The sequence below is a fragment of the Gorilla gorilla genome, chromosome 6 (assembly GCF_029281585.2).
Source record: "Gorilla gorilla gorilla isolate KB3781 chromosome 6, NHGRI_mGorGor1-v2.1_pri, whole genome shotgun sequence".
Classification (NCBI taxonomy): domain Eukaryota; kingdom Metazoa; phylum Chordata; class Mammalia; order Primates; family Hominidae; genus Gorilla; species Gorilla gorilla.
This window is the reverse complement of record NC_073230.2, coordinates 3,790,792-3,805,876: the sequence shown is the minus strand read 5'-3', so window position 1 is coordinate 3,805,876 and position 15,085 is coordinate 3,790,792.

Sequence of the window (15,085 nt, the reverse complement as noted above, 5' to 3'; positions counted from 1 at the left end):
GTTTTTACAGATAGCGTTGTAGATATATCCATGTTCACACAGATAGCGGTGTAGATATTTCCACCTTTATACAGATGGTGATGTAGATTTTTCCATTTCCATACAGACGGCGGTTTAGATATTTCCATTGTTATAGAGATGGCGGTGCAGATATTTCCATTGTGATACAGATGGCGGTGTAGGTATTTTCATGTTGATACAGATTGTGGTGTACATAGTTCCCTGTTCATACAGATGGCGGTGTAGATATTTTCATTTTCCTACCGATGGCGGTGTAGATATTTCCATGTTTATACAGATAGCGGTGTAGATGTATCCATGTTCATACAGATGGCAGTGTAGATAATTCCATGTTCATACAGATGGAGTTGAAGATATTTCCATGTTTATAGATATGGCGGTGTAGATATTTCCATGTTTACACAGAAGGCGGTGTAGGTATTTCCATGTTTACACAGATAGCGGTGTAGATATTTCCATGTTTATACAGATAGCGGTGTAGATATTTCAATGTTTATAGAGTTGGCGGTGTAGATATTTTCATGTTCCTACAGTTGGTGGTGTAGATATTTCCATGTGTACACAGATAGCGGTGTAGGTATTTCCAAGTTTATGCAGATAGCGGTGTAGATATTTCCACTTTTAGGCAGATAGCAGTGTAGATATTTCAATGTTTAAACAGATAGCGTTGTAGATATTTCCATGTTCCTACAGAGGGCGGTGTAGATATTTACATGTTTATAGAGATGGCGGTTTAGACATTTCCACGTTCATACAGATGGTGGAGTAGATATTTCCACGTTTATACAGATAGCGGTGTAGATATTTCCGTCTTTATACACATAATGGTGTAGATCTTTCCACGTTTTTAGAGATAGAGGTGTAGATATTTCCATGTTTACACAGATAGCGGTGTAGATATTTCCATGTTTATACAGATGACTCTGTAGATATTTCCATGTTTACAGAGATAGCGGTGTAGATATTTCCATGTTTACAGAGATATCGGTGTAGATATTACCATGTTTACACAGATAGCGGTGTAGATATTTGCATGTATATAGAGATAGCGGTGTAGATATTTCCATGTTTACGCAGATAGCATTGTAGATATTTCCAAGCTTATACAGATAGCGGTGTAGATAATTCCATGTGTACACAGATAACGGTGTAGATATTTCCATGTTTATACAGATGGCGGTGTAGATATTTCCATACCCATACAGATGGCGGTGTAGATATTTCCATGTTTATAGATATAGCGGTGTAGGTATTTCCATGTTTACACAGAAAGCGGTGTAGATATTTCCATGTTTATACAGAGCGTAGTGTAGATATTTCCATGTTTATATGGATGGCTGTGTGGATATTTCCATGTTTATAGAGATAGCGATGTAGATATCTCCATGTTTACACAGATAGAGGTGTAGATATTTCCATGTTTCCACAGATAGCGGTGTAGATATTTCCATGTTCATACAGATAGCGGTGTAGATAATTCCATGTGTATAGAGATAACGGTGTAGATATTTACATATTCCTACAGATGGCTGTGTAGGTATTTCCATGTTTGTACAGATAGCGGTGTAGATATTTCCATGTTTACACAGATAGTGGTGTAGATATTTCCATGTTTACACAGATAGCGGTGTAGGTATTTCCATGTTTATACAGATAGCGGTGTAGATATTTCCATGTTTATAGAGATAGCGGTGTAGAAATTTCCATGTTTATACAGTTAGCGGTGTAGATATTTCCATATTTATACAGATAGCGTTGTTGATATTTCCATGTTTATAGAGACAGCAGTGTAGATAATTCCATGTTTATACAGATGGTGATGTAGATATTTCCATGTTCATACAGATGGCGGCGAAGATATTTCCATGTTTATAGAGATAGCGGTGTAGATAATTCCATGTTTACACAGATAGCGGTGTAGATAATTCCATGTTTACACAGATAGCGGTGTAGATATTTCCATGTTTATACAGATAGCGGTGTAGATATTTCCATGTTTATACAGATAGCGGTGTAGATATTTCAATGTTTATAGAGTTGGCGGTGTAGATATTTTCATGTTCAAACAGATGGCGGTGTAGATATTTCCATGTTTATATCGATGGTAGTGTAGATATTTCCAAGTTCATACAGATGACGGTGAAGAAATTTCCATGTTTATACACATAACGGTGAAGATATTTCCAAGTTTTAAGAGATGGCGGTGTAGATATTTCCATGTTTACACAGATAGCGGTGTAGATATTTCCATGTTTACACAGATAGCGGTGTAGATATTTCCATGTTTATACAGATAGCGGTGTAGATATTTCCATGTGTATACAGATAACTGTGTAGATATTTACATGTTCCTACAGATGGCTGCGTAGATATTTCCATGTTTATACAGATAGCGGTGTAGATATTTCCGTCTTTATACACATAATGGTGTAGTTCTTTCCATGTTTTCAGAGATAGCGGTGTAGATCTTTCCATGTTTACACAGATAGCGGTGTAGATATTTCCATGTTTATACAGATAGCAGTGTAGATATTTCCATGTTTATAGAGATAGTGGTGTAGATATTTACATGTTCCTACAGATGGCTGTGTAGATATTTCCATGTTTATACAGATAGCGGTGTAGATATGTCAATGTTTGTGGAGATAGTGGTGTAGATATTTCCATGTTCCTACAGTTGGTGGTTTAGATATTTCCATGTTTACACAGATAGCAGTGTAGGTATTTCCAAGTTTATGCAGATAGCGGTGTAGATATTTCCACTTTTAGGCACATAGCGGTGTAGATATTTCAATGTTTAAACAGATAGTGTTGTAGATATTTCCATGTTCCTACAGAGGGCGGTGTAGATATTTACAGGTTTATAGAGATGGCGGTTTAGACATTTCCACGTTCATACAGATGGCGGTGTAGATATTTCCATGTTTATACAGATAGCGGTGTAGATATTTCCATGTGTATACAGATAACTGTGTAGATATTTACATGTTCCTACAGATGGCTGTGTAGATATTTCCAAGTTTATACAGATAGCGGTGTAGATATTTCCATGTTTATAGAGATAGCGGTGTAGATATTTCCATGTTCCCACAGTTGTTTTTCTAGATATTTCCATGTTTACAAGATAGTGGTGTAGATATTTCCAAGTTTATGCAGATAGCGGTGAAGATATTTCCACTTTTATGCAGATAGCGGTGTAGATATTTCTATGTTCCAACACATAGCGCTGTAGATATTTCCGTGTTTATAGAGCTGGCGGTTTAGACATTTCCATGTTCATACAGATGGCGGCGTAGATATTTCCATGTTTTTACAGATAGCAGTGTAGATATTTCCATCTTTATACATATAACGGTGTAGATATTTCCATGTTTATACAGATGGCGGTGTAGATATTTCCATACCCATACAGATGGCGGTGTAGATATTTCCATGTTTATAGATATAGCGGTGTAGGTATTTCCATGTTTACACAGACAGCGGTGTAGATATTTCCATGTTTACACAGATAGCGGTGTAGATATTTCCATGTTTATAGAGATAGCGATTTAGTTATTTCCATGTTTATAGAGATATCAGTGTAGATATTTCCAGGTTTATACAGAGCGTAGTGTAGATATTTCCATGTTTATATAGATGGCTGTGTGGATATTTCCATGCTTATAGAGATAGCGGTGTAGATATCTCCATGTTTACACAGATAGCGGTGTAGATATTTCCATGTTTACACAGATAGAGGTGTAGACATTTCCATGTTCATACAAATAGCGGTGTAGATAATTCCATGTGTATACAGATAACGGTGTAGATATTTACATATTCCTACAGATGGCTGTGTAGATATTTCCATGTTTGTACAGGTAGCGGTGTAGATATTTCCATGTTTACACAGATAGCAGTGTAGATATTTCCATGTTTACACAGATAGCGGTGTAGATATTTCCATGTTTATACAGATAGCGGTGTAGATATTTCCATGTCTATACAGATAGCGGTGTGGATATTTCCATGTTCATACAGATAGCGGTGTAGATATTTCCATGTTCATACAGATGGCAGTGTAGATATTAGCATATATATAGAGATAGCGCTGTAGTTATTTCCATGGGTAAAGAGATAGCTTTGTAGATATTTCCATGTATATGCAGATCGCTGTGTAGATATTTCCATTTTCATGCAGATAGCGGTGTAGATATTTCCATGTTCAGAGAGCGGTGTAGATATTTCCATGTTCATGCAGATAGCAGTGTAGATATTTCCATGTTTATACAGATAGCGGTGAAGATGTATGCATGTTTATACAGATAGCGGTGTAGATAATTCCATGTTCATCCAGAATGCTGTGTTGATATATCCATGTTCATACAGATGGCGGTGAAGATATTTCCATGTTCATACAGATAGCGGTGTAGTTATTTCCGTGTGTAAAGAGATAGCTGTGTAGATATTTCCATGTATATGCAGATAGCTTTGTAGATATTTCCATTTTCATGCAGATAGCGTTTTAGATATTTCCATGTTCATACAGATAGCGGTGTAGATATTTCCATGTTTATACAGATAGTGGTGAAGATGTATGCATGTTTACACAGATAGCGGTGTAGATAATTCCATGTTCATTCAGATAGCGGTGTAGATATTTCCATGTTCATCCAGATGGCTGTGTAGATATATCCATGTTCATACAGATGGCGGTGAAGATATTTCCATGTTCATACAGATAGTGGTGTAGATATTTCCATGTTCATCCAGATGGCTGTGTAGTTATATCCATGTTCATACAGATAGCGGTGTAGATATTTCCATGTTCATACAGATAGCGGTGTAGATATTTCCATGTTCATACAGATAGCGGTGTAGATATTTCCATGTTCATACAGATAGCGGTGTAGATATTTCCATGTTCATACAGGTAGCGGTGTAGATATTTCCATGTTCATACAGATAGCGGTGCTGATATTTCCATGTTTATACAGGCAGCGGTGTAGATATTTCCATGTTTATACAGATAGCGGTGTAGATATCTCCTTCTTAATATAGATGGCGGTGTAGATATTTATATGTTCATACAGATGGCGGTGCAGATATTTCCATGTTCATACAGAAGGTGGTGTAGATATTTCCATGTTTATAGATATAGCGGTGTAGTTATTTCCATGTGTAAAGAGATAGCTGTGTATATATTTCGATGTATATGCAGATAGCTTTGTAGATATTTCCATTTTCATGCAGTTAGCGGTGTAGATATTTACATGTTCAAACAGATAGCGGTGTAGGTATTTCCATGTTCATTCAGATAGCTTTGTAGATATTTCCATGTTCATACAGATAGCGGTGTAGATATTTCCATGTTCTTACAGATAGCGGTGCTGATATTTCCATGTTTATACAGGTTGCGGTGTAGATATTTCCATGTTTATACAGGCTGAGGTGAAGATGTATGCATGTTTACACAGATAGCGGTGTAGATATTTCCATGTTCATCCAGTTGGCTCTGTAGATATGTCCATGTTCATACAGATAGCTGTGTAGATATTTCCATGTTCATACAGATAGCGGTGTAGATATTTCCATATTCATCCAGATGGCTGTGTAGATATATCCATGTTCATACAGATAGCGGTGTAGATATTTCCATGTTCATACAGATAGCGGTGTAGATATTTCCATGTTTATACAGGTAGCGGTGTATATATTTCCATGTTCATACAGATAGCGGTGCTGATATTTCCGTGTTTATACAGGCAGCGGTGTAGATATTTCCATGTTTATATGGATGGCTGTGTGGATATTTCCATGTTTATAGAGATAGCGATGTAGATATCTCCATGTTTACACAGATAGAGGTGTAGATATTTCCATGTTTCCACAGATAGCGGTGTAGATATTTCCATGTTCATACAGATAGCGGTGTAGATAATTCCATGTGTATAGAGATAACGGTGTAGATATTTACATATTCCTACAGATGGCTGTGTAGGTATTTCCATGTTTGTACAGATAGCGGTGTAGATATTTCCATGTTTACACAGATAGTGGTGTAGATATTTCCATGTTTACACAGATAGCGGTGTAGGTATTTCCATGTTTATACAGATAGCGGTGTAGATATTTCCATGTTTATAGAGATAGCGGTGTAGAAATTTCCATGTTTATACAGTTAGCGGTGTAGATATTTCCATATTTATACAGATAGCGTTGTTGATATTTCCATGTTTATAGAGACAGCAGTGTAGATAATTCCATGTTTATACAGATGGTGATGTAGATATTTCCATGTTCATACAGATGGCGGCGAAGATATTTCCATGTTTATAGAGATAGCGGTGTAGATAATTCCATGTTTACACAGATAGCGGTGTAGATAATTCCATGTTTACACAGATAGCGGTGTAGATATTTCCATGTTTATACAGATAGCGGTGTAGATATTTCCATGTTTATACAGATAGCGGTGTAGATATTTCAATGTTTATAGAGTTGGCGGTGTAGATATTTTCATGTTCAAACAGATGGCGGTGTAGATATTTCCATGTTTATATCGATGGTAGTGTAGATATTTCCAAGTTCATACAGATGACGGTGAAGAAATTTCCATGTTTATACACATAACGGTGAAGATATTTCCAAGTTTTAAGAGATGGCGGTGTAGATATTTCCATGTTTACACAGATAGCGGTGTAGATATTTCCATGTTTACACAGATAGCGGTGTAGATATTTCCATGTTTATACAGATAGCGGTGTAGATATTTCCATGTGTATACAGATAACTGTGTAGATATTTACATGTTCCTACAGATGGCTGCGTAGATATTTCCATGTTTATACAGATAGCGGTGTAGATATTTCCGTCTTTATACACATAATGGTGTAGTTCTTTCCATGTTTTCAGAGATAGCGGTGTAGATCTTTCCATGTTTACACAGATAGCGGTGTAGATATTTCCATGTTTATACAGATAGCAGTGTAGATATTTCCATGTTTATAGAGATAGTGGTGTAGATATTTACATGTTCCTACAGATGGCTGTGTAGATATTTCCATGTTTATACAGATAGCGGTGTAGATATGTCAATGTTTGTGGAGATAGTGGTGTAGATATTTCCATGTTCCTACAGTTGGTGGTTTAGATATTTCCATGTTTACACAGATAGCAGTGTAGGTATTTCCAAGTTTATGCAGATAGCGGTGTAGATATTTCCACTTTTAGGCACATAGCGGTGTAGATATTTCAATGTTTAAACAGATAGTGTTGTAGATATTTCCATGTTCCTACAGAGGGCGGTGTAGATATTTACAGGTTTATAGAGATGGCGGTTTAGACATTTCCACGTTCATACAGATGGCGGTGTAGATATTTCCATGTTTATACAGATAGCGGTGTAGATATTTCCATGTGTATACAGATAACTGTGTAGATATTTACATGTTCCTACAGATGGCTGTGTAGATATTTCCAAGTTTATACAGATAGCGGTGTAGATATTTCCATGTTTATAGAGATAGCGGTGTAGATATTTCCATGTTCCCACAGTTGTTTTTCTAGATATTTCCATGTTTACAAGATAGTGGTGTAGATATTTCCAAGTTTATGCAGATAGCGGTGAAGATATTTCCACTTTTATGCAGATAGCGGTGTAGATATTTCTATGTTCCAACACATAGCGCTGTAGATATTTCCGTGTTTATAGAGCTGGCGGTTTAGACATTTCCATGTTCATACAGATGGCGGCGTAGATATTTCCATGTTTTTACAGATAGCAGTGTAGATATTTCCATCTTTATACATATAACGGTGTAGATATTTCCATGTTTATACAGATGGCGGTGTAGATATTTCCATACCCATACAGATGGCGGTGTAGATATTTCCATGTTTATAGATATAGCGGTGTAGGTATTTCCATGTTTACACAGACAGCGGTGTAGATATTTCCATGTTTACACAGATAGCGGTGTAGATATTTCCATGTTTATAGAGATAGCGATTTAGTTATTTCCATGTTTATAGAGATATCAGTGTAGATATTTCCAGGTTTATACAGAGCGTAGTGTAGATATTTCCATGTTTATATAGATGGCTGTGTGGATATTTCCATGCTTATAGAGATAGCGGTGTAGATATCTCCATGTTTACACAGATAGCGGTGTAGATATTTCCATGTTTACACAGATAGAGGTGTAGACATTTCCATGTTCATACAAATAGCGGTGTAGATAATTCCATGTGTATACAGATAACGGTGTAGATATTTACATATTCCTACAGATGGCTGTGTAGATATTTCCATGTTTGTACAGGTAGCGGTGTAGATATTTCCATGTTTACACAGATAGCAGTGTAGATATTTCCATGTTTACACAGATAGCGGTGTAGATATTTCCATGTTTATACAGATAGCGGTGTAGATATTTCCATGTCTATACAGATAGCGGTGTGGATATTTCCATGTTCATACAGATAGCGGTGTAGATATTTCCATGTTCATACAGATGGCAGTGTAGATATTAGCATATATATAGAGATAGCGCTGTAGTTATTTCCATGGGTAAAGAGATAGCTTTGTAGATATTTCCATGTATATGCAGATCGCTGTGTAGATATTTCCATTTTCATGCAGATAGCGGTGTAGATATTTCCATGTTCAGAGAGCGGTGTAGATATTTCCATGTTCATGCAGATAGCAGTGTAGATATTTCCATGTTTATACAGATAGCGGTGAAGATGTATGCATGTTTATACAGATAGCGGTGTAGATAATTCCATGTTCATCCAGAATGCTGTGTTGATATATCCATGTTCATACAGATGGCGGTGAAGATATTTCCATGTTCATACAGATAGCGGTGTAGTTATTTCCGTGTGTAAAGAGATAGCTGTGTAGATATTTCCATGTATATGCAGATAGCTTTGTAGATATTTCCATTTTCATGCAGATAGCGTTTTAGATATTTCCATGTTCATACAGATAGCGGTGTAGATATTTCCATGTTTATACAGATAGTGGTGAAGATGTATGCATGTTTACACAGATAGCGGTGTAGATAATTCCATGTTCATTCAGATAGCGGTGTAGATATTTCCATGTTCATCCAGATGGCTGTGTAGATATATCCATGTTCATACAGATGGCGGTGAAGATATTTCCATGTTCATACAGATAGTGGTGTAGATATTTCCATGTTCATCCAGATGGCTGTGTAGTTATATCCATGTTCATACAGATAGCGGTGTAGATATTTCCATGTTCATACAGATAGCGGTGTAGATATTTCCATGTTCATACAGATAGCGGTGTAGATATTTCCATGTTCATACAGATAGCGGTGTAGATATTTCCATGTTCATACAGGTAGCGGTGTAGATATTTCCATGTTCATACAGATAGCGGTGCTGATATTTCCATGTTTATACAGGCAGCGGTGTAGATATTTCCATGTTTATACAGATAGCGGTGTAGATATCTCCTTCTTAATATAGATGGCGGTGTAGATATTTATATGTTCATACAGATGGCGGTGCAGATATTTCCATGTTCATACAGAAGGTGGTGTAGATATTTCCATGTTTATAGATATAGCGGTGTAGTTATTTCCATGTGTAAAGAGATAGCTGTGTATATATTTCGATGTATATGCAGATAGCTTTGTAGATATTTCCATTTTCATGCAGTTAGCGGTGTAGATATTTACATGTTCAAACAGATAGCGGTGTAGGTATTTCCATGTTCATTCAGATAGCTTTGTAGATATTTCCATGTTCATACAGATAGCGGTGTAGATATTTCCATGTTCTTACAGATAGCGGTGCTGATATTTCCATGTTTATACAGGTTGCGGTGTAGATATTTCCATGTTTATACAGGCTGAGGTGAAGATGTATGCATGTTTACACAGATAGCGGTGTAGATATTTCCATGTTCATCCAGTTGGCTCTGTAGATATGTCCATGTTCATACAGATAGCTGTGTAGATATTTCCATGTTCATACAGATAGCGGTGTAGATATTTCCATATTCATCCAGATGGCTGTGTAGATATATCCATGTTCATACAGATAGCGGTGTAGATATTTCCATGTTCATACAGATAGCGGTGTAGATATTTCCATGTTTATACAGGTAGCGGTGTATATATTTCCATGTTCATACAGATAGCGGTGCTGATATTTCCGTGTTTATACAGGCAGCGGTGTAGATATTTCCATGTTTATACAGATAGCGGTGTAGATATTTCCATGTTTATACAGATAGCGGTGTAGATATTTCCAGGTTTTTACAGATAGAGGTGTAGATATCTGCTCCTTAATACAGATGGCGGTGTAGATATTTATATGTTCATACAGATGGCGGTGCAGATATTTCCATGTTCATACAGATAGCGGTGTAGATATTTCCATGTTTATAGAGATAGCGGTGTATATATTTCCATGTTCATACAGATAGCGGTGCTGATATTTCCGTGTTTATACAGGCAGCGGTGTAGATATTTCCATGTTTATACAGATAGCGGTGTAGATATCTCCATCTTAATACAGATGGCGGTGTAGATATTTATATGTTCATACAGATGGCGTTGCGGATATTTCCATGTTCATACAGATGGCAGTGTAGATATTTCCATGTTTATAGATATAGCGGTGTAGTTATTTCCATGTGTAAAGAGATGGCTGTGTAGATATTTCCATGTATATGCAGATAGCTTTGTAGATATTTCCATTTTCATGCAGATAGCGGTGTAGATATTTACATGTTCAAACAGATAGCGGTGTAGAAATTTCCATGTTCATTCAGATAGCTTTGTGGATATTTCCATGTTCATACAGATAGCGGTGTACATATTTCCATGTTCATACAGATAGCGGTGTAGATATTTCCATGTTCATACAGATAGCGGTGCTGATATTTCCAAGTTTATACAGGTAGCGGTGTAGATATTTCCATGTTTATACAGATAGCGGTGTAGATATTTCCATGTTTATGCAGATAGTGGTGTAGATATTTCCATGTTTTTTCAGATAGCGGTGTAGATATCTCCATCTTAATACAGATGGCGGAGTAGATATTTACATGTTCATACAGATGGCGGTGCAGATATTTCCATGTTCATACAGATGGCGGTGTAGATATTTCCATGTTCATACAGTTAGCGGTGTAGTTATTTCCATGAGTAAAGAGATAGCTGTGTAGATATTTCCATGTATATGCACATAGCTGTGTAGATATTTCCATTTTCATGCAGATAGCGGTGTAGGTATTTCCATGTTCAAACAGATAGCGGTGTAGATATTTCCATGTTCATACAGATAGCGGTGTAGATATTTCCATGTTTATACAGATCGCGGTGAAGATGTATGCATGTTTACACAGATAGCGGTATGGATATTTCCAAGTTCATCCAGAGGGCTGTGTAGATATATCCATGTTCATACAGATAGCGGTGTAGATATTTCCATGTTCATACAGATAGCGGTGTAGATATTTCCATGTTCATCCAGATGGCTGTGTAGATATATCCATGTTCATACAGATGGCGGTGAAGAAATTTCCATGTTCATACAGATAGCGGTGTAGCTATTTCCATGTTCATACAGATAGCGGTTTATGTATTTCCATGTTCATACAGATAGCGGTGTAGATATTTCCATGTTCATAGAGATAGCGGTGTAGATATTTCCATGTTCATACGGATAGAGGGGCTGATATTTCCATGTTCATACAGATAGCGGTGCTGATATTTCCATGTTTGTACAGGTAGTGGTGTAGATATTTCCATGTTTATACAGGTAGCAATGTAGATATTTCCATGTTTATACAGATAGCGGTGTGGATATTTCCATGTTTATACTGAAAGCGGTGTAGATATCTCCATCTTAATATAGATGGCGGTGTAGATATTTATATGTTCATTCAGATGGCGGTGCAGATATTTCCATGTTCATACAGATGGCGGTGTAGATATTTCCATGTTCATACAGATAGCTGTGTAGTTATTTCCATGTGTAAAGTGATAGCTGTGTAGATATTTCCATGTATATGCAGATAGCTGTGTAGATATTTCTATTATCATGCTGATAGTGGTTTAGATATTTCCATGTTCAAACAGATAGCGGTGTAGGTATTTCCATGTTCATACAGATAGCGTTGTAGATATTTCCATGCTTATACAGATTTCAGTGAAGATGTATGCATGTTTACACAGATAGCGGTGTAGATATTTCCATGTTCATGCAGATAGCGGTGTAGATATTTCCATGTTCATCCAGATGGCTGTGTAGACATATCCATGTTCATACAGATAGCGGTGTAGATATTTCCATGTTCATACAGATATAGGTGTAGGTATTTCCATGTTCGTACAGATAGCGGTGTAGCTATTTCCATGTTCATGCAGATAGCGGTGTAGATATTTCCATGTTCATAGAGATAGCGGTGTAGATATTTCCATGTTCATACAGATAGCGCTGCTATTTCCATGTTTATACAGGTAGTGGTGTAGATATTTCCATGTTTATACAGATAGCGGTGTAGATATTTCCAGGTTTATGGAGATAGCGGTGTAGATATTTCCAAGTTTATACAGATAGCGGTGAAGATATCTCCATCTTAATACAGATGGCGGTGTAGATATTTATATGTTCATACAGATGGCAGTGCAGATATTTCCATGTTCATTCAGATGGCGGTGTAGATATTTCCATGTTTATAGAGATAGCAGTGTAGTTATTTCCATGTGTAAAGAGATAGGTTTGTAGATATTTCCATGTATATGCAGATAGCTGTGTAGATATTTCTATTGTCATGCAGATAGCGGTTTAGATATTTCCATGTTCAAACAGATAGCGGTGTAGATATTTCCATGTTCATACAGATAGCGGTGTAGATATTTCCGTGTTTATACAGATAGCAGTGAAACGTATGCATGTTTACACAGATAGCGGTGTAGATATTTCCATGTTCATACAGATCGCGGTGTAGATATTTCCATGTTCATCCAGATGGCTGTGTAGACATATCCATGTTCATACAGATGGCGGTGAAGGTATTTCCATGTTCATACAGATAGCGGTGTAGATATTTCCATGTTCATACAGATAGCGGTGTAGATATTTCCATGTTCATCCAGATGTCTGTATAGATATATCCATGTTCATACAGATGGCGGTGAAGAAATTTCCATGTGCATACAGATAGCGGTGTAGCTATTTCCATGTTCATACAGATAGCGGTGTATGTATTTCCATGTTCATACAGATAGCGGTGTAGATATTTCCATGTTCATACAGATAGCAGTGTAGATATTTCCATGTTCATCCAGATGGCTGTGTAGATATATCCATGTTCATACAGATGGCGGTGTAGATATTTCCATGTTCATAGAGATAGCGGTGTAGATATTTCCATGTTCATACAGATAGAGGGGCTGATATTTCCATGTTCATTCAGATAGCGGTGCTGATATTTCCATGTTTATACAGGTAGTGCTGAAGATATTTCCATGTTTATACAGGTAGCAGTGTAGATATTTCCATGTTTATACAGATAGCGGTGTGGATATTTCCATGTTTATACAGATAGCGGTGTAGATATCTCCATCTTAATACAGATGGCGGTGTAGATATTTATATGTTCTTTCAGATGGCGGTGCAGATATTTCCATGTTCATACAAATGGCAGTGTAGATATTTCCATGTTCATACAGATAGCGGTGTAGATATTTCCATGTTTATACAGATAGCGGTGAAACGTATGCAAGTTTACACAGCGGTGTAGATATTTCCATGTTCATACAGATCGCGGTGTAGATATTTCCATGTTCATCCAGATGGCTGTGTAGACATATCCATGTTCATTCAGATGGCGGTGAAGATATTTCCATGTTCATACAGATAGCGGTGTAGATATTTCCATGTTCATACAGATAGCGGTGTAGATATTTCCATGTTCATACAGATGGCTGTGTAGATATATCCATGTTCATACATATGGCGGTGAATATATTTCCATGTTCATAGAGATAGCGGTGTAGATATTTCCATGTTCATACAGATAGCGGTGCAGATATTTCCATGTTCATACAGATAGCGGTGTAGATATTTCCATGTTTATACAGATAGCGTTGTAGATATTTCCATGTTTATACAGATAGCGGTGTAGATATCTCCTTCTTAATACAGTTGGCGGTGTACATATTTATATGTTCATACAGATGGCTGTGAAGATATTTCCATGTTCATACAGATGGCGGTGTAGATATTTCCATGTTTATAGAGATAACGGTGTAGTTATTTCCATGTGTAAAGAGATAGCTGTGTAGATATTTCCATGTATATGCAGATAGCTGTGTAGGTATTTCCATTTTCATGCAGACAGTGGTGTAGATATTTCCATGTTCAAACAGATAGCGGTGTAGGTATTTCCATGTTCATACAGATTGCGGTGTATATATATCCATGTTCATACAGAGAGCGGTGTAGATATTTCCATGTTAATACAGATTGCGGTGTAGGTATTTCCATGTTCATACAGATAGCGGTGCTGATATTTCCAAGTTTATACAGGTAGCGGTGTTGATATTTCCATGTTTATACAAATAGCGGTGTAGATATTTCCATGTTTATACAGATAGCGGTGCAGATATTTCCATGTTCATAGAGATAGCGGTTTAGATATTTCCATGTTCAAACAGATATCGGTGTAGATATTTCCATGTTCATACAGATAGCGGTGTAGATATTTCCATGTTTATACAGGTAGCGCTGAAGATGTATGCATGTTTACACAGTTAGCGGTGTAGATATATCCATGTTGATACAGATAGCGGTGTAGATATTTCCATGTTCATCCAGGTGGCTGTGTAGATATATCCATGTTCATACAGATAGCGGTGTATTTATTTCCATATTCATACAGATAGTGGTGTAGATATTTCCATGTTCATACAGATAGCGGTGTAGCTATTTCCATGTTCATACAGATAGTGGTGTAGATATTTCCAGGTTCGTACAGATAGCGGTGTAGATATTTCCATGTTCATACAGATAGCTGTGCTGATATTTCCAT